Here is a 22,492-nt window from a genome sequence, read left to right as displayed (position 1 = left end):
ATACGATACAAGTAGGAATTACCTAAAATACAAGATAAACTTGGTAGTAAAACAATTATATCCTATAATACAAATAGGAAAATAATATTTAACTCGCATGCCTCTACAGCTGGAGATTACACTTCATATTGTGGACTGCTCACTGGCAAGACTTCCTGTAATGTGATGTTTAGCTCTACAATCAGGTAATTTATACACAGGCCACGTAATCATACACTACCTGTGCACTCAAGGTGTATTGGTTTTCCCATCTTAAGCACTTTGCTTGTGCAGCATGGGATGAACTGAACTCACCATTTCAAAATAATATACGATATACATAAACCACCCTCGGTTAACACTGTACATATACACCCAGAGGAAATTGTCAGTCAAGGAAACCTGAGAACGAAAAGAAATGGACAGATCAAGGGAGATAACCATGAAAAGATTTACCCATCATCCAATATTATTCCTTTAATTACAACTTCAAACAGAGGAGTATTAATATATGATCGATGCTATGAACCTGTGAATATTTACTTCGACTTATCTGTAAAATGGCAAAAACGGAAAGAATTAAAATTATTCATAGATGGAGACAACTCAAAACTTTGGAACGAATTTTTTACACGTCTAAATTTTCTTCATTGAAAGAGAGGTCCTGGTATCCAAACGTGGTAAGAGTACTGCATACTATACTCTAATATAGTAGAAAGAAACATGATTACATTTAAAAATGAGAAGTTATTTACATTTGAAAAGGACTCGAATTGCCATTTAAAAAATGTGATTTTTGCATTCGTATGTGGAAAACGTGAAGTCTTTTGCATTGATCAAACGAAAAATGAACTAAGAAAGAGAATGACAGTTTTCAACACTTGCACAGACTCTCCACTGTACAAGTGTCAAGAAAGGAGAAAAAAAAATCCTATCCAATTTTTGCCACTTTCGAAAACACGCATACTTGCACCTTGACCAGAAATCTGTACTTCTTTATTTGTGAATTTCCCACAGACCCATCCCAGCAAATGTAGTTAAGAACTTCAGTTTTCAGAAATATAAAGATATTTATTTTTATATTGTCCCTGTTTTACCTTTTTCTAGGTATATTGCCTAAAATACATAGAAACAAATTTGAAAAAATAATTTTGAAGTGAGGTTTCTATCTGTTTATTTTTCTTTCTTCAAGTTGTTGATACATGGCAAATTGCATCCGCATACCTTCTCAAAGTGACAGGCATTTCTACACGTCATTACATTTGTTAGATTAGGCTTTGTTGGTTAGTCATCGGTGATCTTTAATTCTATATTTTGATTCGTTTCTTTCTATAGGAGACTAAAGGCTTATTATTGTTGTAACGATATTGATGTCGTTTAGTCTGTTGTTGTAAAAGAAAATATCAATAGCAAAGAGGTTAAGTTTATTCAGTTTTCTTATTTTAAGCTCTACAAAAGGATGTCAAGTTTGTCTTGAAAAGGGATTGAAACGAGAACGTGAAGGAAAACATCCCCTTTGTTGGTACAGTAAGCGGTCTTTGTGTTCATTCAAATCATGCTTGCCTTAAAACTTTGTTTTAGAGTCATATTGTAGCGGAACTCCCTCGGCTACACTATGCCGAGTCTCGCTATCTCGGGTTCTTTAGGACAAGTCTTTGTATTTGGAGTCATACCCTGATGTATCTGTCTGAGGACTGGCGCTCCAGAGTCAGAGAGATTTCTACTCCAGTGGGATAACGTCATATTCCTGGCTTCTTGGCGCATAATGGGTAGTCGGCTGAGTCAGTGAGTCGTCCTCCTGGGTCGTCGACTGTGTCGTCCTCTGGTCACCGACTGAGTTGTCGACTGTGTCGTCCTTCTTGGTCGCCTATTGGGTTGTCCTTGTGGGTTGCTGATTGGGCCGTTGACTGGATCACCGACTAGGTCATTGACTAAGTCGCTGACTGGGTCGCCAAATGTGTCATCGACTGGGTCGCCAACTGTGCATCGACTGATTTGCCGAGTTGTCGACTGGATAGCTGCAGGGGTCGCTGACTGTGTCATCTTTCTGGTCACTCTACATCGAAACTCTCAGTCGTATTGGAAAACACATCACGGCATGCTTGGAGTGAGAACTTTACATCCACATTTTCAACAAAAAATATTTTTTAGTCACCTATATCTTCAGTTCGCTCTTGTGATATTTTATAAGTGGATTTTTCCTATTGATGGATTGTCAATATTCAATATATGTTTCTTTGAAACTTTCTAAAGGGAAATATAATATACAAACGTAAGTGTCATGATATTTTTAAAGGTAGAAGGAACATTCTCTGTTCCCGTTTTAAGAAACATCTCAAAATATGTGATCAGTAGTCACAGTAATTACGTAAACTGTTCTGTTTGTCATGTAATTTTTTTCAAAAACTTACACCCCTAAAAATTGAAGACGGTTTTTTGTTCTTCCATAAATAAATCGTTGGATGATATGAAATCTTGAGTTGACTTGAATTTGTGCACTTTCTGAAAAGAAACAAACACGTCTTTTTCAAGAATGACAAGAGTACTACTGCACTGTATGGCCATGCCTTTTGTAAACTCTCATTCCAATACCAAAACATGTGCCCAGAAAAAAATGTAACAATGTTTGACCTATTTTCTCTCAGTTTAGACTGTCGATATAACAAGGCGTTTTGGTGCCGTTTTGTTTCTGCCCTTAGTTTTGTGGAAACTTTGTGTTTGCTGCAAAAAACATTACATCTAATAAATTTGGAATATAAAGCAAATGTTACTTGCAGTCAGTCGACAATAAATAAATAAATATAACGTTACTTTTATATGAAATTAGTGAATGAATGAAAACCAACGAACATTTCCCATATATAATTTATGGTTGTCTTTATCCTATAATACCGCAAAAAATGACAGAACCCAAATGGTATCCTACGTTTCTTTCTCTTATTATTCTTTTTTTCTCTCTCTGTGCAATGTAATATTAGTCATTATTTACCCATCTCTCAAAACAGTCATGGTCTATTCGCCAGACTAAATCGATCACATGGATTTGAGCTAACATTTCAGCTCCTGTGTGTGAGTCGATACTGCAAGTTATTGCCTCCTACTTTCTTCAAGTGTCTCATTGGAACCGTTTCATCTTGATTACAAAAATTTTGTTTAACAAGGGTTCAAATACAGCAGGTACCTATATAGGGTTAGTGTTTAAGAGTTAGAGTATTCATTCAGTTCTTAAACGGTCAAGAAGATGTAAGTCAGCACAGATCGTCCTGCTGGTCAGAGATTTGCTAAGAGTCATACGAAAGCATAATTTACAGATTGACCTTTCTGGTCAGAGATTTGATGAGCATCATAAGAAAGTTTAAAAGTGATGATGTTTGCTATATATCGACATTTGTCTCCAGAATGAGAGACAAAAGTCGAGATACCTGCTATCGATGTCAGAAAAAAGGATACTGGGGTTCAGTGAATCCTAAGAAAAAAGAGAAGAAATAGAAAAAAGAGGTGAAAGAGGAGAGGTGAAAGAGGAAGACGAGATGACGATGAGGAAAAACTTGTACCAGTAAAGAGATTCAAATGGAAAAATGGACAATGTCATATTTATTAATGTGAACACGTGTCTCCTGGTCCTGATTTTTATAATAAGGACTACACTCAAGCAATCACACAGAAACATCATTCAATCATCAAAATGAAACAGGGGAATTAAGTTTTCCTTGATTTGGCAAACTTTGAGTAGTCACACTATTCTAGACATGTGTATCCTTGTAAAGGACCATTCAGTGTTTGTTTGTTTTTTAAACAAACTCATGAACTGCAGGCAATAAGCTTTGAACTGTCTTATACCCTTGCCATGACCAAGTTGTACTTCTTCACCTGCTACTGTCAATGATTTGGTAGTAATCAATGCTGCTGCCAATGGCCTCTCAGTGGTAGTCAGCATAGAGGTCTTGATGACTGGGTTGGAATGATTGACTCGGGAAGGTCTTTTCCTCAGACGTCTCAGATTCTTGAGCTCTGTCAAAATGTCTAGTAGCACAGTTACTGTTTGACTTTTACGACCCTTCTTCTCTTCTTCGTACTTTTCTTCTCTTCTTTGTTTTGTTTTCTTCTTTACTCTTCTTGCTTTACCTGTTAAATACAAAGGCTTGTTTTGCTTCGTTCTTCTGTTGTAAAAATTTCTTCAGTTCTTTTTCTGCTTGTGTCTAAAATCCTGTACTTGAGGTATGCAAAGGAAAAGATCGTGAAGGTATTGGTACCAGAATAAATTATTGCAAAGAGGAAAGAAAATTGATTAAATCCCAGTTAAAATCATTCTCTTCTGCAAGTTTCGCTGTGGTTGTTTTGGTAGCCACCATGCCATCACTGACCTCGTCTCCACCGCAGGCACACCCCAATATCGTCTTCTTAGTTTCAGCCATGTTCCAACTTTGTTGCATTGATTCACTGAGGACGGGCGCTAGCGGACCTATATAGGGTATAGCACTCTTCTGTGTGTGCGTGTGTGCTTGTGCATGCGTGTGCCTTATATGACCGTATTTTTAACATTGGGTCATGATATGTTGATTAAAGTTTCATTTGTTCCTCATGAAATTTATTTTATATTTGATGGCAAGATGTAGAGAATTTATGGAGACATAGTTCTCATATTTTTAAAACTAGTGTATTTGTTGCACATGTCAAAGATATATCCCTTCATTTTAACATATAAAAATGCAAGATGTCCTAAGCATGTCATGCAACACTTCAGTATTTATTTGATGATATAGAGACATTACAGGCAGAAAAAATCATTTTGTGACCTAGAACAAAACATGGAACTGCATAATCTGTTAGGCATAGAAAAATAGTTTTATCGCCAAATTTCACATGCATAAGACATTATGGATATATGTTTTGCAATATCTGATCCTATCATAATGTTCCCTATCAATGGATTATGTTATGATTGTACATGTGAATTTACTTTCTCACGCCCATTAAATGTATTCATGTTTAAGAAACGGCATCTAAATAGTTTCCAAATTATGACCCAGAGCATGACCCTTTCTTAATTTACCTTCTCATGCTGTTACGACTCTACGGTCTGTAGCAAAGTAACAGAAAAGAGTGAAAGCCATCATGTTTTGTAAAATTCAACAGATAATTTATTTCTCTTTAATACAAACTGAAAAGGTAAGAACTTACAGTATTGCACATTAAATCATAAATAATTCTACAATTACTAAGACAAACCCTAATGAATAAAGTTCTGAATAAACTTTGGTACTATTCCAAATAATTCGCAATGCTGAAGGTATTTGTATGCCTGTAGTGACCTGTATAGAGGAGATGTCTAAATAGTCTTTTTTTTAATCACAGTAATATAATCCATGGTCTACTTGGACAAATTCACTATAATTACCAGTTATTGTCTCTTTACAAGAATATTATATAAAGCATGCTGTATTTCCAGAGAAGAATAATTTTGGATTAGATAATGTCAGCAAAAATGAAACACTGAATACAACTATGATTCTGCTTCAAGAAGTTACAGCATTAATAAATAATTTTTGCAGTATATAAGATTGTGTACTCCTCTACCTGACCTAGGTCAAAATTAGCATTTTCTAAATATAAACAATTACCTAATAAAAAATTTAATTCAGGAAAATTCCTAAGGTTTACAAGAAAAAATCTGTTACTCAAATTATAATATCGAACGTGGAAAACACAATGTCCTTGACACAAACCAAGATAAATATGTTCACTTCTATTGATAATGATCCTAATATTAAACCCATACTCAAAGACAAACTATTAGCTAGGTATTAGTCGTTTACAGAATTAAAAATTCAACAATTTTTGTCAGATATGCAAAGACTTTGATTTTGGACAAGGTCAGCTACAAGATACAATTTTACATAATCCTCAGCACATAATGACTAAAAACTAACAAACAATGCAAATCAAATATATATAACCAATTCCCATTAAATTTATACAGTTTTAGTCTGGGGATCTTAACTGTTTCCAAGCTCAAAAGCATGTGTTGGATACACCTGGGATTGTATCTCCTCATGCCCAGTAAACATATGCATCATGGTTATAGGTTGAAGACCTTATCTATTTCCAAGCAGTGTCTTAAGGGCTTGTCGCTACCTCAAGGGCATGATCCAGTACCTTTCTTGGATGCATCCATGAATTTATCTTTATGTCTTTTAAAAATATAGACTTGGGATGTTAAACAGTTTGCAAATTACGATTTTGAAGAAATTCCCACTTCCTTTGGGGCATTATTAAAGATCTGTATTGGATGAATGACACTCTGATCTTTTTGTTTTTATATCAGTTAAATTTAAATATGGGTATAGGGTTTGGATTTCGTAAGTTTGCAAGTGGCAAGTCAAGGGCACCATTCCAAAGGCCCTTATATAATGCCCCAATGGTGTAATTATAAAATATGTAACACATATATATAGTATATACTATTAAGACATGGTAAAATGTTGTCGAAACATCAACCCCACCCTCAGGAGTCTTATTAAAATTGGAAAACAGTTTTGCTTTCCCTCCCTGAACACTCAACAGCAAATTATATCCCAGTGCTTCAGGTTTGTTTGTTTAATGTTGGAGGATGGGACAGACTATTTTATAACCTGACTGACGGGACATACAGACAGGCAGGACAATGGTATCCCCACTTGTTTGTTACAAAGTGCTGGTTTGTCGTACAAGAATTTACAAATACTGATATATTAACTAAACTCTTGGCCTTCGCTAAATATTACATTGTTTTCTACCACATAATGAAATATATCCAGCATTAACATACTGCAAAATATTCTCTATGTTGTTTCTGTATCTTTCATAGGCATTTGCCCTTGACAAGGGGATCCTTAGGTCCCACAAGGGCAAAGGACAGTTAGCTAACTGAACAATTTTGTATGCAGTGCGTGTAATCAGAATGTTTTAACAAATGTGATCCTCTGAAATACAGTGCATCATTTTTCAATCCTCACCCATTTTGCAGTACACATCACCTTTGTTCTGGATTATCATATCACTAGCGGATGAGGAAGAAAACGGTGCGGTATGGATGCTTTAATATATTTTCTAAAATATTTGGTTATATCCCCCTACAAGAGTTAGTTATACTGAGCTAGATGACACAGGCATTTTCACATTTTTCATTTTATAAATACTTGAACTCTTAGAATTAATATAGAAATAGAAAGGTACTTCCTAATCAATATCTTTGTGCACACAGTTTATTGTATTTGGCTTTAATGCCGTACATATGGTTAGATTCTATTTTCTTATGTAAGCTTCTGATGCAAGAGTTCTTAAAATGTTTATGTGCTGCACGTTTATATCTTGTTTCAGTCGTTTTTTAATGTTTCACCTAGGATATAAGTATTTAGATTGTTTCTTTTAATGAGATGAATTTTTTATTGTCATTTTTATAATAACCCAGAATATTTTTGGAAAAACGGATATGTAAAATGTGTGCCATGAAAATTTTCCTCAACAATAAGTTTTGATATAGGGTTCAATAATTTATCTTTATCAGGTGGGTTTTTTGAAAACATGTTATATGGTGGCGGGGGTCATTAAGCTAGAACAAAGTTTTATTCTGCAGGTGGTAGTGAACCACAACATTGAATTGGATTTACATTTTTACTAAACATGGACAAAATTATCAGTATGTAAATGAATAAAACAAGAGAGAGATAGAGAGAGAGAGAATGCACTGTGCGGTTCAATATGAAATGATATATATCTTGATTCCCAATAGAAATAACTAACTGCAGAGAATACAATAATAAAATTAAGAGGGAAGAAAAAAAGTGATGAAGTATGCATTATGTTCTAGTACCAAGTCATATAAACTTTTTAAGATACAAAATGAATAAGTCATCTAAAGATACAACTGAATACCAAAAACAAATGTTCTTTAGATAAATCACAATTTCGTATATCAATACATTTATTAGTAGCCAGCAACAGTCTGCCTAACATCTCAAAATGGCGCATGGATTCCTGAAACTACCCACAATAAAGCACATATCACCATCTATTAAAGGTGTGCAGTATTACCAGTATACCGGTGTACCGCAGCATATTTTTCTGGTGGAACTTACCATGGTATGTTTGTTATGAATTTAATGATTATTATCAGCAAGTTGTTATTTTACATGACAAAATATAGCAAAATAGTAATCATTCTTTTTTACAAAATAGTTGTATCTGTTACAAATTAATTTTTCAAACAAGAAATATAATTATATTTATGATCATTTGATAACCAATTTGACATGTGTCATGTATGACAATATAGTAGCCAAATGGGATGCTGTGAAAGATTTTCGATCCAAATCCAAATATCTTGAAAAATTGCGGATAAAAATGAAGAACAAAAAGGTATCAGTTGTTAGCTACTTTCTAGCGTATAATAATGTGCTAAGGACATGTATTCCTTTGAAAAAGTGCAAACCATCCTAAGATTTCCAGGAGGGCATATGCGTTCTGTTTGTACTGTACTTAATTTCTTCAAGTCATCTAAATAATTTATCATTTTAAGGTGTACGAATATATGGGTCAGCATTCTTAGCATCACTTGCAAAAGAATTCTTGGAGATACATGTACAGGTTGTATAATTAGCGATCATAATTTTTACTTTTTCCATCACCACCCCACCAACTACCTTGGTTTATAGCTTCCTATGTTGTAGTTATTTTGTAAATAACTGAAGGCATGTTATATCATATGAACATAACATGTTGAAGCTTCCTATGAAATTCTCAGCTGTGATGCATAAAACTATATTCCATTGGTTGAACGAGTCATGTGACCCCATTCCCAGGTTTGGTTGGTCCCAGAGGGTCTATATTGCTTTGCTGACAATACCCAACAAGACCCATTCACCCCCTCATCACAAATATCCTTGCGCTAGCGCAAATAGTTTTGTGATGAAGTGTGTATGAGAGGATGACAATATTAAGAAGGAAAGTAAGGAGGAAAGTAAGAATTTGAGCATAACGACTAATGCTGGAAAACGACTTGTTGATGCAGGCTACATAATGACAATTGTATTGAAAATAATAATATATTCATATGATCTAACATGCATAAGGTTATTTACAAAATTACTTTAACATAGTATGTGATAAACTACTTAGTTTAAATTCAGACCTGAATGTAAATTTGTAACCATCAAACCAAAAAAACAATCCATTTGGGAGCTGAGACCGCCATAACACAGGAACCATGTAAGTCACCCACTCTGCATGGGGCCTGTGCAGCCCCAAAATGGACTGAGGCCGCATCAACCATGTTCAAATTCTGCTCTCAGACATTTGTGGCTCCCAAGTGAGAAGGATATAAGTGCCAACTGTGAAGATTGCAAATAGTGAAAAAATATCAATGATGTTATATCCGCGTTAGAGTTTATATGTTTCTTGACTTCCCCAAAATTAAGTCATTCAGTGATTTGTGGCTGTTGTAATTATTTGACTGAGGCTCCTCATGTGTACTTTTCCTGTCATATTCATCCGCAGTGAACCCACTTGCCATTCTGAAGAGATTAGACGGTGTGTTCAGGTCTCTGTACCCACTAGACCTGCAATGGAAAGCAACACTTGTGCGAGTATTTATGACAGAACATGAAAATAACGTGATATACTATATCTATATATAATGTAGGGATGAATGGTGGACCTGATATTTACCCAGATTATAATTATGATGGAAAATGCTCTTGGACATGGATTTTAAAAAGTGCAACTAAGAACCCCCGATTCCCCTTTGCATGCGAACTTAAATGAATACAGAAAAGAATTATAGGTTGGAATGATGTTCAGAACGTCTAATATATCATTTGAAAGCATCCGATTTCCATCGCCCTAACTGACGAATCAGACAAGCCCTGCTCCGCAGAAGTTGTTGCTGCTCCGATTCCAAAGCTATGACTCTTGAAGCATTTTGGATAAAACTTGCAGACTTGCAGAGCAAGTATGAGCTATGCATTGAATTCTGCCCGAATTATAGGTGTGTTTGAAAGATACATAAATATTGGGCCTGGACCAGTATCTTGCATCTGGATGTATCAATGGAAATTTGAGACAGGACAACTGCAGCATTATTGTTTTTATTAATTTTTAAAGTGAACTTCTGGCCCTGACTGTGTTTGAAGGTGTTAAATATTAGAGTGATGGAATGGACTGGTCAAGAGCCAACTGATCAATGTGCAACAGATTAGGGTTATGGAGGCTAAGGAACTGCACTGTGATCTCCCCGATTGTCAGGAAGACATGGAATGCCAAGGAAAACATAGCTCGAAATAGGAGCTCTTTGTACCAAGAAGTTATAGTACGAGTTGTAGCATGGTTTAAGTTTTTCTAAAATTCACTTGCCGATTGGCAATCTATCATCTCAAGAAACTTTATTCCTGTTGCATGCTTGCAGCAGTTTCTGTATCATGAAAGAGTTTGTAGGGTCTGCATAATTACTGATTTTGTGTACAAACCCAATGGCAGATACATATGAGGATACTGTTGCTGAGGCATAGTGCTTGTTAACCAGATGAGAGATGAAAAGTGCCAAATTAGCCTGAGAGACTGGGATTGAGGTTTCCAAGGTATATTCTGCAGTGAAAGCTCGAAACATGTTCCAGCTGCGTCTGTATGCTGCTTTCAACATTTGCGTCCAAGTACTATCCAGTAGCATATCAAGTGTATTTGTTAGTGAATCAAGTTGGGAAGTACCGGTATTGACACTGGTTCAGGGTCCGCATGTGGAGCCAAGGTCTGGAATCTGTGCACCTGCAAATGAGAAAGAGCATCAGCCAGAACATTTTTCTTTCCTGGGATGTGACAGGTTTGAAATAGTATGTTGTATCTGAGGCATGCAAGGACCAGGTCTCTAACAACCATATGGATTGGATATGGAATCCACGTATACTTTTACAGAAATATCCATATGGACATTTTTATTCTATAGCTGAACCACTCTTATGGATTTGTGTATTAACACGGAAATGTTATGGATTCCTTACGTACTCCATATGGAAAATCCCATGGAATATGCAAATTAGTCCATGAGATCTGCAGGTTGTCCATATGGAATAAAATTACAATTCCATATGGAATTTGGCAATAATCCATATGGAATCTGTGAATAATCTATATGGAATTTGGCAACAGTCCATATGGAATTTGTAAATAGCCCATATGGAATTGGGAAATAAACCATATGGAAATGGTCCATATGGAATTTGTAAATAGTTCATATGGAATTTAATAATAGTCCTTCCCATACAAAAGTTTCCAGGCGTACTTAAGACGGATTTCAGACGGTTTTTTTAAAGCGCTTTCTGTCTAAACCATAAAAAAATCTGCTTCAGATTTCTATTAAACTGCCTAATGATTCTTAGACATTATTGGGAATCAATGATAAATATACACAGTAATTTTTAAAATGGATCATAAATTTTTTTTTGACAGACATTATCAAATAAGATTTAGGTTTTTCTTGTCCTCATTTTCTTTCTTGCATACAAAACCTAATCCATGATGGCATCACTTAAGTCTTTTTCATTTCACTGAAAAGTTTGGTGAGATTTCACAAATATTTTGACCAAATACTTTCACTGAAATTTGTATAGCCTATCATGTGCTGAAAAATGGCGTTAAACCCAACAACAACAGCAACAACAATTCACTGAAATTGTGGTGAGATCTCACTAAAATTTCACTGAAATATTTGTGAGGTTTTACAAAATATTTGACTAAAACTTTTGTGAGATCACTAAAATTTTGATTATTATATGGTATTTTAATGAAGTTTCTGTAGTTTTTTTCCGACATTTCAGAAGGTTTCAAATTAATAATGGATATGAATTAAACATGCAGGACTTTACTAACCAAGGTGATATTAAGTGTGCATGAAAAAATATAAAGATGTTGTAATTATATGACATCCAAGGCAAGAGATATGTGAGTTAATAATAATAATAATAATAATAATAATAATAATAACAACAATAATAATAATAAATATGATTTTATTTAGAAACAGTAACTCAGTTAGTTACAGAACTAATCTACCTTCAGGCCTTCTATCTGTTATGTACAATATATACAGTATATACAACATGATAAGAAGAATCTGGCTTGACACTAAATAATTAAGTAATTTTAAAATTCAAAGTATCAAGCCTGGAACATGTGCATAAGCATCTGTGAACACATAAACATATATAAAATATAAAATATTAATCTGCATTGAAAAATTCAACTGTGAAAATAATGCAAAATTGCAGAAAAGCATCCATTTGAGACACTGATTATGAAAAGAAGACATGCTAGCTCAGCCTGCCTTATGTCACTTGTACTGCAGACTTGAGTTTTGATTAATGTACAAATTACGCTGCTGCTGTGGTCTCTTGAATTAGTCCTTGTTCCATAAGCAGCCATGACAAATATTTATCATGATATAATTACTCTTATTTTACACTGAATTCTAACATACCTAGAATATTTTGATAATATACACAATAATGTCTCACGATATTGAAAGATGATTCTACTTGTGGGCCAAGAAAATTCCACAAAGATATGACTATCTTTGATAGACATGGGTTTTTGGCAAAAATTCCCACCAGTGATCTATACGTTGTCCCTCCTTAAATTCATTCTGGAAGTTAATCAGTTTTGAGTTATATAACTTTGAAATCATCCTGGTTCAATTCCTTGTCATATTTAGCACATTAGCCATGACTGTAGAGCTCTTTATGGCACAAAAAGCAAAATGCTAGTCCTGGAGTTCAGTTTTTAAACAGACTGACCAATTACGTTCCCATCGACTTTGCATTCAAGCTATTCTCATTGCCGCACATTTTTCAAATGGTCATTAAATCTTGTATCCTGCTTGAAAGTTTGAATTGCCATATTTAACATTAGCATGCTCATTCCAATCAGTTTCTGTTAAACAATCATTCATTGGGCAAGTACAAAATTTCAACCAATTAGAAAGCTCTTTACAGCGATCTTCTTTTAAATAATAATGAGCTCATCGCAGAAAAAGTCTGGATAGAGCATTATTTAAAAATAAAGTTTCGGAGACGATATTAAAAAAGGGTCAGTATCGTGGAAAATCAGATTCAGGTCAGGAGAAAAGCGAAATTCTGTTTTAAAACGGAAAACAAGAAAACTTGTTTGAGGGCAGTTAAATCCAGTTGAAGTTAAACAAAAACACAACAACAACAAATTTGAAAAAGAAATATAACAAGGAAAGATGTGGAAAGAAGTTATTGTGCCCAAAATAAACAATAAAATTACAGCTATCAGAAACAGGAACTAATAAAAATGCTGCTGAAAATCATTAAAACTGTACAAGAAACAATTTTTTAAAATTATATCTTATTGATATTTTTTACTGAAATGTCAGTGATATTACTATCACAAAATATCACTATATTTTTAGAATTTTTGACAAACTCTCAGTGAAATTTCAATCATAAATTCCCACTGATATTTTCAGAAATGTTGGCAGAGTCAGGGAAATTTCAATCACAAAATTTCACTGATATTTTCAGAAATGTTGGTAAAATCTCCTAAAAAATCCCCATAGGATGTGATAAATGGTGAATCATGCAAAAAGTATCAGGTGTTTTCTTTAGAACCAAGCCAAGGGGTGATGTTTGAAATAGTGAGAAAGGGTGACACTTGAAAGGCCCCACAAACCTGCCAGCATAAAGTTCTTTATCTTTTTTGTTTTCAACAATCTCTGGATTTTTTACGGCTGATTTTAGATTATGAGTTTGAATAGATGACAGAGAACCCTCATGCTCCACATTAATTCAAATGTAAATCCATGTATCAAAAAATGTATCTTGGCAGTGTTGTACCCTTTCAACCAATGTTGTAACCTGTCAGCTTTAACAGGAGTAGGAAGCTTACTGTTTTCGCAAGCTGTTTTGTAGAGTTTGCTTTTGGTCCTTGGGACTGAGTAGGTTTGTAGCCACCATGAAAGGGCTGGATGTTGTCAGGTCTAGCCTATTTTGGGGCATATATTGGCAAGAATTTGAACTATACAACCCGCATCTCCAAGAATTCTTTTGCAAGTGATGCTAAACCCATATATTTGTACACACTAAAACTATATTCCATTGGCTGAATGAGTCATGTGACCACATTCCTGGGTTTGGTTGGCCCCAGAGTGTCTATATTGCTTTGTTTACAGTGCCCAATGAAACCCATTCACCCCTCATCACATATATCCTTGTGCTATTGCAAATAGTTTTTACATCAAGATCTGCATACGTGTGAAGATAAAAAAAATGTTAGAGCAGCAGAGAGACTGAGCCCACCAACTATTCCGTCCAACAGAACCCTCTATCGAGAACACTCTTGATAGAGGGTCTTATTTCACAAAATAAACCCTCTATTCAGAAAACTATGATAAATAAGCCTTCTCTGCTGACTAGAAGAGTTATTTCATGAAAAAAAAACTAACAATAAAAATACTTCTTGACGCCGGGGTCTACTAGACGAAACACTTGGTGGCTCAGTCTCTCTGCTGCTAAAAATGTAAACATTTTTAATCCTAGAATTTCTAGTTAAAAATTGTATCTAACCTAACTCGATACCGTGTCCGAGGATCATGTAAATTTATTGTTACAAATCCGTATGGTTTTGCCTGAGCACGACTAAAGAAATTTCTGAATCTATTTATGTCCATGTCACCGCTGCATCAATTTCGATGAATATTTTGTAACGTGTGTGCGTCAACGCCGTTAAATACCGCAAGAACGTTACAGTTATCTCTGATCACTTTCGGAATTTGTGTATACCGTTGAGTTACATAAATCACATCGGTGTTTTTATGCCTGCCGCGTGAAAATATCCTGGCAGGGTTTGATTGTTTGTCCAGCATGATATCATCGTACACGACTAAATTATTAATACTCCCATCAATATCATCGATACTCGGTGCTTCATCAATATCAGTTATAAAATTAACAACATCTTCTTCACTTATCGATTTTGCACTTTCGTTAAAATCTTTTAATACCTGATAACATCGCTGATCGTCCACTGATGGTGCTATCAGATATAATTTATCCCACTTCACCCACTTCATTATTAAATTAAGTAACAACTGTGTCTTACCCGACCCAGATGGGCCTATAATAATCATTCGAATTGAATTTGGTAGCACTGAGTTATGTTTGATTGGCTCTCGTCGCTTTGACGCAGAAAAGTCAGTGATCTCCATTAGATATATCATAAAATAAATATGAATTTATATTGTGTGAAATGCCGAGCACATACCCCAACTGCGGATATGACAACAATTACAACAAAAAATGATCGACAAGTGCTTACAGGCAAGTGTGAACGATGCGGTATAGCGAAGTTTAGATTTATTTTTAAAAAAAAGGGAGGTGATATCGCAGCCAAGTTAGCCAAGTTACCAGGAACACCGTGGGCTAAATACCCAGGAGAAAAACATCTTCCAGGATATAATTACTGTGGTCCTGGAACCCGACTTGATATCAGACTTGATGCTCAGGATCAACCAAAACCAGGTGAGTATCCGATAAATGCTATTGATAAGGCGTGTCATGCGCATGATGTAGCTTACCGAAGCAAGGATTTGCAACAGCGCCATCTCGCGGACGTGAAATTAATTCATGCGTTGGATGCCATCACTGATAAATCTTTCAAGGAGAGGTTAGCATCCTGGTTAATAAAAACTGCAATGAAATCTAAGCTTGTATTAGGCGCTGATAATTAATTATAATGGAGTCGATTTATTATTCCCTAAGAGGATACTGGAGAGGTAACGCAGCAATTAGTAAACTCGCTGAAGCAGCAAAAGTTACAAAAGTTGCTGCTAAAAATTGGTTATCCCGACAGGCAATATGGCAAATTTATCTACCGTGTCCTAAACAAATTCACTTTGCGCATTTTGATGTTAGTGTGCCAAATGAGGTTCATCAGGCTGATATATTATTTCTGCCACATGATACTATCCGAAGACGCACATACAAGTACGCGTTAACTGTAGTTGATGTTGCAAGTAGATACAAAGATGCTGAACCGTTAACGACTAAAACAGCATCCGAGGTTGCTTCTGCGTTTAAACGAATTTATCAACGTGGTCTACGTTGGCCAAATTTATTACAAGTTGATCCTGGCAAAGAACTTCAAGGTGCAGTATCATCGTTGATGAAACAGCATAACGTCACCATCAGACAAGGACATACTGAAATTCACCGTGATCAGGCAATTGTTGAGCGATTTAATCGAACACTTGCTGAGCGGTTATTTGGATATCAATACGCGAAGGAATTCATTCAGGATACGAGATCGCGCGAATGGGTTGCAAGATTACCAAGCGTGATAGCTGCGCTAAATAACGAATTCACACGAACAACCAACATGAAACCTGCCATCGCGATCACAAAAAAAAATATACCCGTACGACGTGATTCTTCAGCACAGCCGATACTGGGTAATGTCACTGTAAGATATTTATATGAACCGGGTGAACTTGAAGGTGGTAAACGAAGAGCAACTGATCCCATTTGGAGTGTTACCACACACAAGATATCCGCTGTGACAAGATCTACTGGCAGACCAGCAATCTACAGGTTGGATTCAACTGCTCCTCAACGTGGATTCACACGTGAGCAACTACAGGTGATTCCTGAGGATACGCAATTACCGCCAAAATCACTTCAGTGATTTCAATCACTTAACTAGCGCTGGCGCCTCTACGTCGATTGCACTCAAGACAGGTCAACATGATATTATCACGTGTATGACCGCGACTGTTATCTTTTCTGTCTACGGTAAATTGTTTTGAATTTTTATTCGAATACTGCCATAGCATTATACAATTACAGCTCGCGCAGTGATTATTCTGCTGTTGTTTCAGCGCTCTGATAAATTCAATATCAAGATCAAAATCGCGATTATTTTTTTTGTCACTCTGTTTGTAACCAGAGAGTTTTTTTCTTATTACATCACCATCGCTGTTGTTTTCATTATTAATTTTATCAGCGTTTGATTCATCCAAGACAATTCTTCGCATTTGAGATATTCTTCTGACTCTGGACACAGCCAAGTAAACTAAGTTTGACCATTCGATTCGATCATCAACAATCCAGACAGTTGTATCTGAAATAGTCAGTCCTTGAGATGAATGAATTGTCATTGCGTATCCTAGCGTCCACGGGGATTTATTTATTTTTAGTGCATCTTTGACAGCATTAATATCAACTAACACAATATCATTCAGTACTAAATTCTGTTTCTCTGTTTTTCCAGGAATATCAACATCTATATTCTGTAACCGCGTATCAGCTGGTCTATAACATAACGGCACTGGCAGCATTGGAAACTTTCCTTGTTGTAATTGAAATAGCTGTTGTTGAAGTGTGTCTCTGACTATCTTTCTACTTGCCACTATCAAATCGTCTGGTTTCCATACGCGTAAAAAGTCACTCATTGAAGTTTCAGAAATCATCTCCCGCATAATTTCACATTGAATTTTATTCGGTTGTAATCTGATTAATGTTTTAAATTCTTTCAACGTTGCATCAAGTGCTCTATGATCATCAGACACTTCTTCGTAATAATCAACAAAATCCCTCAGCCAATCATGCGGAGATGCGCCGACAAACGGAGGTGGTTGACCGTGATCGCCGCGCATAACGACTGCAGTATTTTTCGTTAGCAGCCAATCAAGAAATGTTTTTAATGTTTCCAGCGGTACCGTACATATCTCATCCCAAATTATTTTCTCGGGAATATATTTTGTTCCCATTCGATCTGGCGTCCACACACCGCCGCTATATTTGAAAAAGCTGTGATAAGTACAAGAATTGACTCCTCGTTTTTTCATCTCCCTGGCAAGCCTGTGTGTAGGTGTTAGCACAATCATATCCGATTTTCCAAATAATTCAATCGCTCGAGTTGTTTTACCAGACCCCCCCCGGTCCGTTCAAATAAACGGTTTTGTGTCTAGTGATTGGATCATACACAGATGGTGCGGAAGATATTTCTGACATTTCTGATTTACAATAATCATCCTTAATTGCAACATCAGCGGATTCACAATATTCGTGTAACATCTCCGCTTTTATTCTCCACGAACTCCATGATTCATCGTAAAAGTCTTCGACTTTCCTTGTAAAACGAGCCAGTGATTCTGAATATCTTTTATTGATGTAAAATGAATCCGTTGAAACTCTAACTGCGGTGTCAGGAAATCGGTTTATCATTGATAGTAAATTTATAGAAACATAACCCATCATTGAAGATCTTAGATATTTGTATTGAGGCGACTCTCCGTCGATATAACTTACAATTGTGCCCAACTTTCTTCCGTCGGACAAGAACACATCCTCCCGATTACAAAATATATTTCTCGCAAAAGCGTCAGCAATTATAAAATCCAATTCAGCATCATCGATAATCAGTCGCGAGTGATGCATTTTATGATCAAATGCTGCACCCTGAGTAAATTTACCGATTATTCTTCGTCCAAGATCTTTTGCTGCTTTTTCACTGTTGCTGAGTTTGATCTTGAGAACTTTAGGAGCCTCACTGACAATGACATCCATCGGGGTATTTGGACTCTCTCGTGCATACTCGCCGATAACTTCATCTACACTGACACGCTCCAATGTTGGCAACCAAACTGAGCTCTGCGGTTGATATGATATGATTGCTTCACTGACAGTCAACGATACCAGTATTCGGCTGTCAAGCATATATCGCAATAACACTATTGGTACCCAGCGCTTTTCACTGAAGTGTCTGCCAAACCAAACATAACAGCACGGATGAAGTCCCACGGCGAATTCAAACGAAGTCACACGAGCAAATCCTGTCAGGTCAAAGTCGGGTAAACTGCCGTTTATAGCAACTCGTGTCATCGAGTTCGTGGGATGTCCAAATCGCTTAAAGTATTCGCTGCACTCGCCGTTCCCGAGAAAGCTTCCTGGGTAGCAAGCAATCATATCCACGGAAATCATATCCCGGTAGTCATACCGGGTATTCCACAGCCCGCCATGCCCATACTCAACACAGCTTAATTGTATATCCGAAAGAAACTGACTTCGGGTTGGTCTCCACGAATTTCTTTCTCTGGCGGCGTGAGCGGCAACACTTGGAACTGTAAAAAAATTAACCAATAACTGCTCAATGTTTTCTTTCACATATTTCTCTGCGAGTTTTTTCATTTGTTGTTGCAACGACTCTGTCCGGTATAATTCCCCGTTGGGTTTTACAAATTGATCATACTCGGAATCTTCGGAACTCCTAAATAACCACACTGACACAGGGTCGGTTTTACTCATCGTGTAAATAGCATCAAATATGTTTCCGGAATAAAGTTTAACAACACGATCTCGTGGAAATATTGTAACTGCATCAGTCCAGGCATGAGAGTTATGATCAATAATTTCAATCAGTGATCCTGACTTTTTATAATGTTTGGAATTATATAATATTTCCCCGGTTAGTGTTTTTACTGTTATTGAACATTTTAATTTACTTGATAGCACAGCAGCATCATTTATTGTTGCCCCAGTATCTTTTACTTGCTCAGCCCATGCTGTTATTTTCTCACGTCGCAGATCGGTTAAACCGTTTCCTCGTTTTGCGTTTTTAAAGTGTTCCATTACTCGCACGGCTACACAATTCAGCGTAGAAACGCTTGCGTTTCCAGAAAATCCTTTGGATTTTGATGACGTCTTCATCGGGGTGAGTTTATCAATTTTTGTTTTTTTTACCAGATAGATTCCATAAACGACTGCGGTTACAGGATACGCTCGAGCGTAATATGGTTTATCAATCCCGGTCAGCATTCCTGGTTTGGAATCTTTACTTAACAGAATGGTCTTTCCGTTAGCAAGAACAGGGTCGAGTTTGTCACGGATAATCCATTCATCGGAATCTGTTTGCACAATAAATTTTATTCTGAAAAAATATTTCTTACTGTGTTCATCGCTTTGATGAATATCAAATAGATAATCAATAATTGTTTTTGCTCGGGCATCAGTCATTGTAGCATCGATGACTTCGTCAGTTTCGCGGATAATTTTAAATGACGACCATACATGAGAAGCGCCGTCATCGCGGAATTCTTTTTTACCCTCCCTGATAATATTAAATAGATCAGTTAGATTCTGCCGTCGTAAGTCTCTGTTTAGCCTGTCAAGATCAAATCTCCCAGCGCCAAATAAACTCTTCATATTATATTTAAGACAAATATTTAAATAAGAAATATTATATATAAATGAATAACTGCAAGTGGTTAAAAGTTGGATCTGTAACAGTCTGTGGTAAGCCCTACAGGAAGGAATTCTGCGGTGAACATATACATAGCATCAAACGAGGAAGCACAGGACCTATTCCCTGCCTGCGATGTGGCATTGGTGTCAGGAGTAAAACACAATTATGTGCGGGATGCGGGGGGAAACGATACCGGGAACTCAAGCGATATTACAATAAAAAATAACGGAAATGCGCTGAAATCCGAGAGTGATTATATAGCTAAGTTTTCAGACAAATTATAAATTAGACAAATACATGAAGTATAAATGAATCAAGAATTTGTCCCACATCCTATCATTAAGAATTATGAAGCATCTCGCGAGGGAATAGTGAGATATTGCAGATTGAAAAAGCCAGTTGGTGCTGCCGATAATTTTGGTTATCTAAGATTTACTGCTGGAAAAAAGAGATATTATAATCACAGGTTTGTGTTTGAGGTATTTAACGGAGAGATCAAAGATGGTCTTGTAATCGATCACAAAGATAATAATAAACTTAATAACTCTCTCCAAAATTTACAATCCATTACTCCGAGCGAGAATTCTGCAGGAGGTGGCACTGGTAAATTTGCAAAAATTCCCAGAGCTGTTAGATCTCTCAATAAAAATACTAATAAAGAAAATATATTTCGCTCAATGAGCTCAGCTGCGAGGTATTTTGGTATTAAACCCCGTTCGGTTCAACATGTTGCAGAAAAAATATATAAATCAACTTTTTCACGTAAGTTTGATAGCTGGATTATATTTTCTTATGTAGATAACTCTATAGCGACTGCGTGAAAGTCAATGATACAATTATTTCCCCTTGTCAGGAAGTGTTGCGCAACACTCCTTGACAGGTAAATTTATCCAGTGCGTTTTTTTTTTCATCCAACTGTATACACACTGCGTCACAGCCTCGCGTTTGTCAGTATTTTCATAAATCAGAGCTTAAATTCAGTGTTTAAAATTCAATTCAGAATTTTTTAACTGTCTGTTACCACTACAGAGGTATATTATTTTACAGGTAACACAACGAGCAGACGATTTTCTGCAAATAACCTACCTGTATAAATTTCACAACAGGTAGATCAGTATATAATAATTTTTAAACCCTATATTATCAGATTGAGCAGTGGCACAATGGTAACGCGTTTGACTTTCGTCCCGACGCTATCAAATACCATGTTCGAATCCTCGTTACGGACATATTGTCGACGGGCCCATTTGGTTTTTTTATAATAGTGGGAGCTCCAGCAGGGGCCTTGTGTGCATATCTCCTCCACGTCGAATCGTGGGGGTACGTTTTACCCCTGGGATTCGATTTGGGGGGGGGGGTATGCACACAGGCAGTTCGTTTGGAGCTCCCAAAAATAAACAGCAGTCATTGGATGTATAAGCTCTACGGTCAAAAACAAAATGGTTAAAAGAACCGATCACGAGGATGCCGAGAAGCTATAAGAAAAGCTCTGTAAGACTGAGATAAAAAATCTGAAAAATAAAAATGTCACCTTGACAAAGTGACAAAATCACCTTGACAAAATCAAGGAAGTAAAAAATCTAGTCTGAAAGGACCTGGTGGAGACCCATAAGCCAGTATAAGACTAACCGCTCATCAATGATGAATTAAATATATAAAAATATATATAAATGTGAATTACGAAAATATCAATAATGTGATTGATGCTATTAAAAAATTAGAAAAACAAGGATTTAATATATTACTAAATCCTGAAACAATTCTGTCAGATTTTGAATCATTATATGAAGCTAAATGCGCATTGCGTTATATTCTTCCTGCTCAATATCGATTCATAAAGATGATTCAAAATAATTTGTATAAATCGCTGGCCAGCGTAGCGGAGGCACAAGTAAATGAATTTGTTCCACTGTCTCGTGCAATCGAAAAGATCAGGCTGGCACTGGCAGCCGAGTATGAAACAAAAAAGATAATAAATAATCGTGTTCGAAAATTAAAGCATTGTATGTCCGCTGACGAAGTCATCGCTGACTTTGTCACTGACGAGGAAGTAAATACCTCACCTTGATTTTGTCATTGAAGTCAAATACTTGGAAGTGAAATCGAAAGTAAAAAATATTACTTTTTTTTTACTGTGTAAATTATGCAATTGTCCGATTTCGTTGGTTGCTACTAGCAAATACCCTGTCAGGATCAGTGAAATGGTCAGTGGTGTAAAAATCATATA

The 22,492-nt window shown here is 36.2% G+C and overlaps 1 long non-coding RNA gene across 1 annotated transcript in view; it reads right to left on the bottom strand.

The window, feature by feature from the left end:
• Positions 1–5,133: 5,133 nt before the first annotated feature.
• The window catches only part of LOC149807639 (uncharacterized), a 60,347-nt gene continuing 42,988 nt past the window's right edge, over positions 5,134–22,492 (bottom strand). Inside the window, exons 3-4 of the long non-coding RNA XR_016423066.1 lie at positions 10,720–10,776; positions 5,134–9,575 (exon numbers count right to left, since the gene is read on the bottom strand). This is a non-coding gene — a long non-coding RNA (uncharacterized LOC149807639). The remainder of the gene's footprint in view (positions 9,576–10,719; positions 10,777–22,492) is intronic.

Source organism: Sinohyriopsis cumingii, chromosome 1 (genome assembly GCF_028554795.1).
Source record: "Sinohyriopsis cumingii isolate HCF-2022 chromosome 1, ASM2855479v2, whole genome shotgun sequence".
In the NCBI taxonomy this organism is placed as follows: Eukaryota; Metazoa; Mollusca; class Bivalvia; order Unionida; family Unionidae; genus Sinohyriopsis; species Sinohyriopsis cumingii.
The sequence above is the reverse complement of the archived record's forward strand: the minus strand, read 5'-3'. Positions and strand labels throughout refer to the sequence as shown.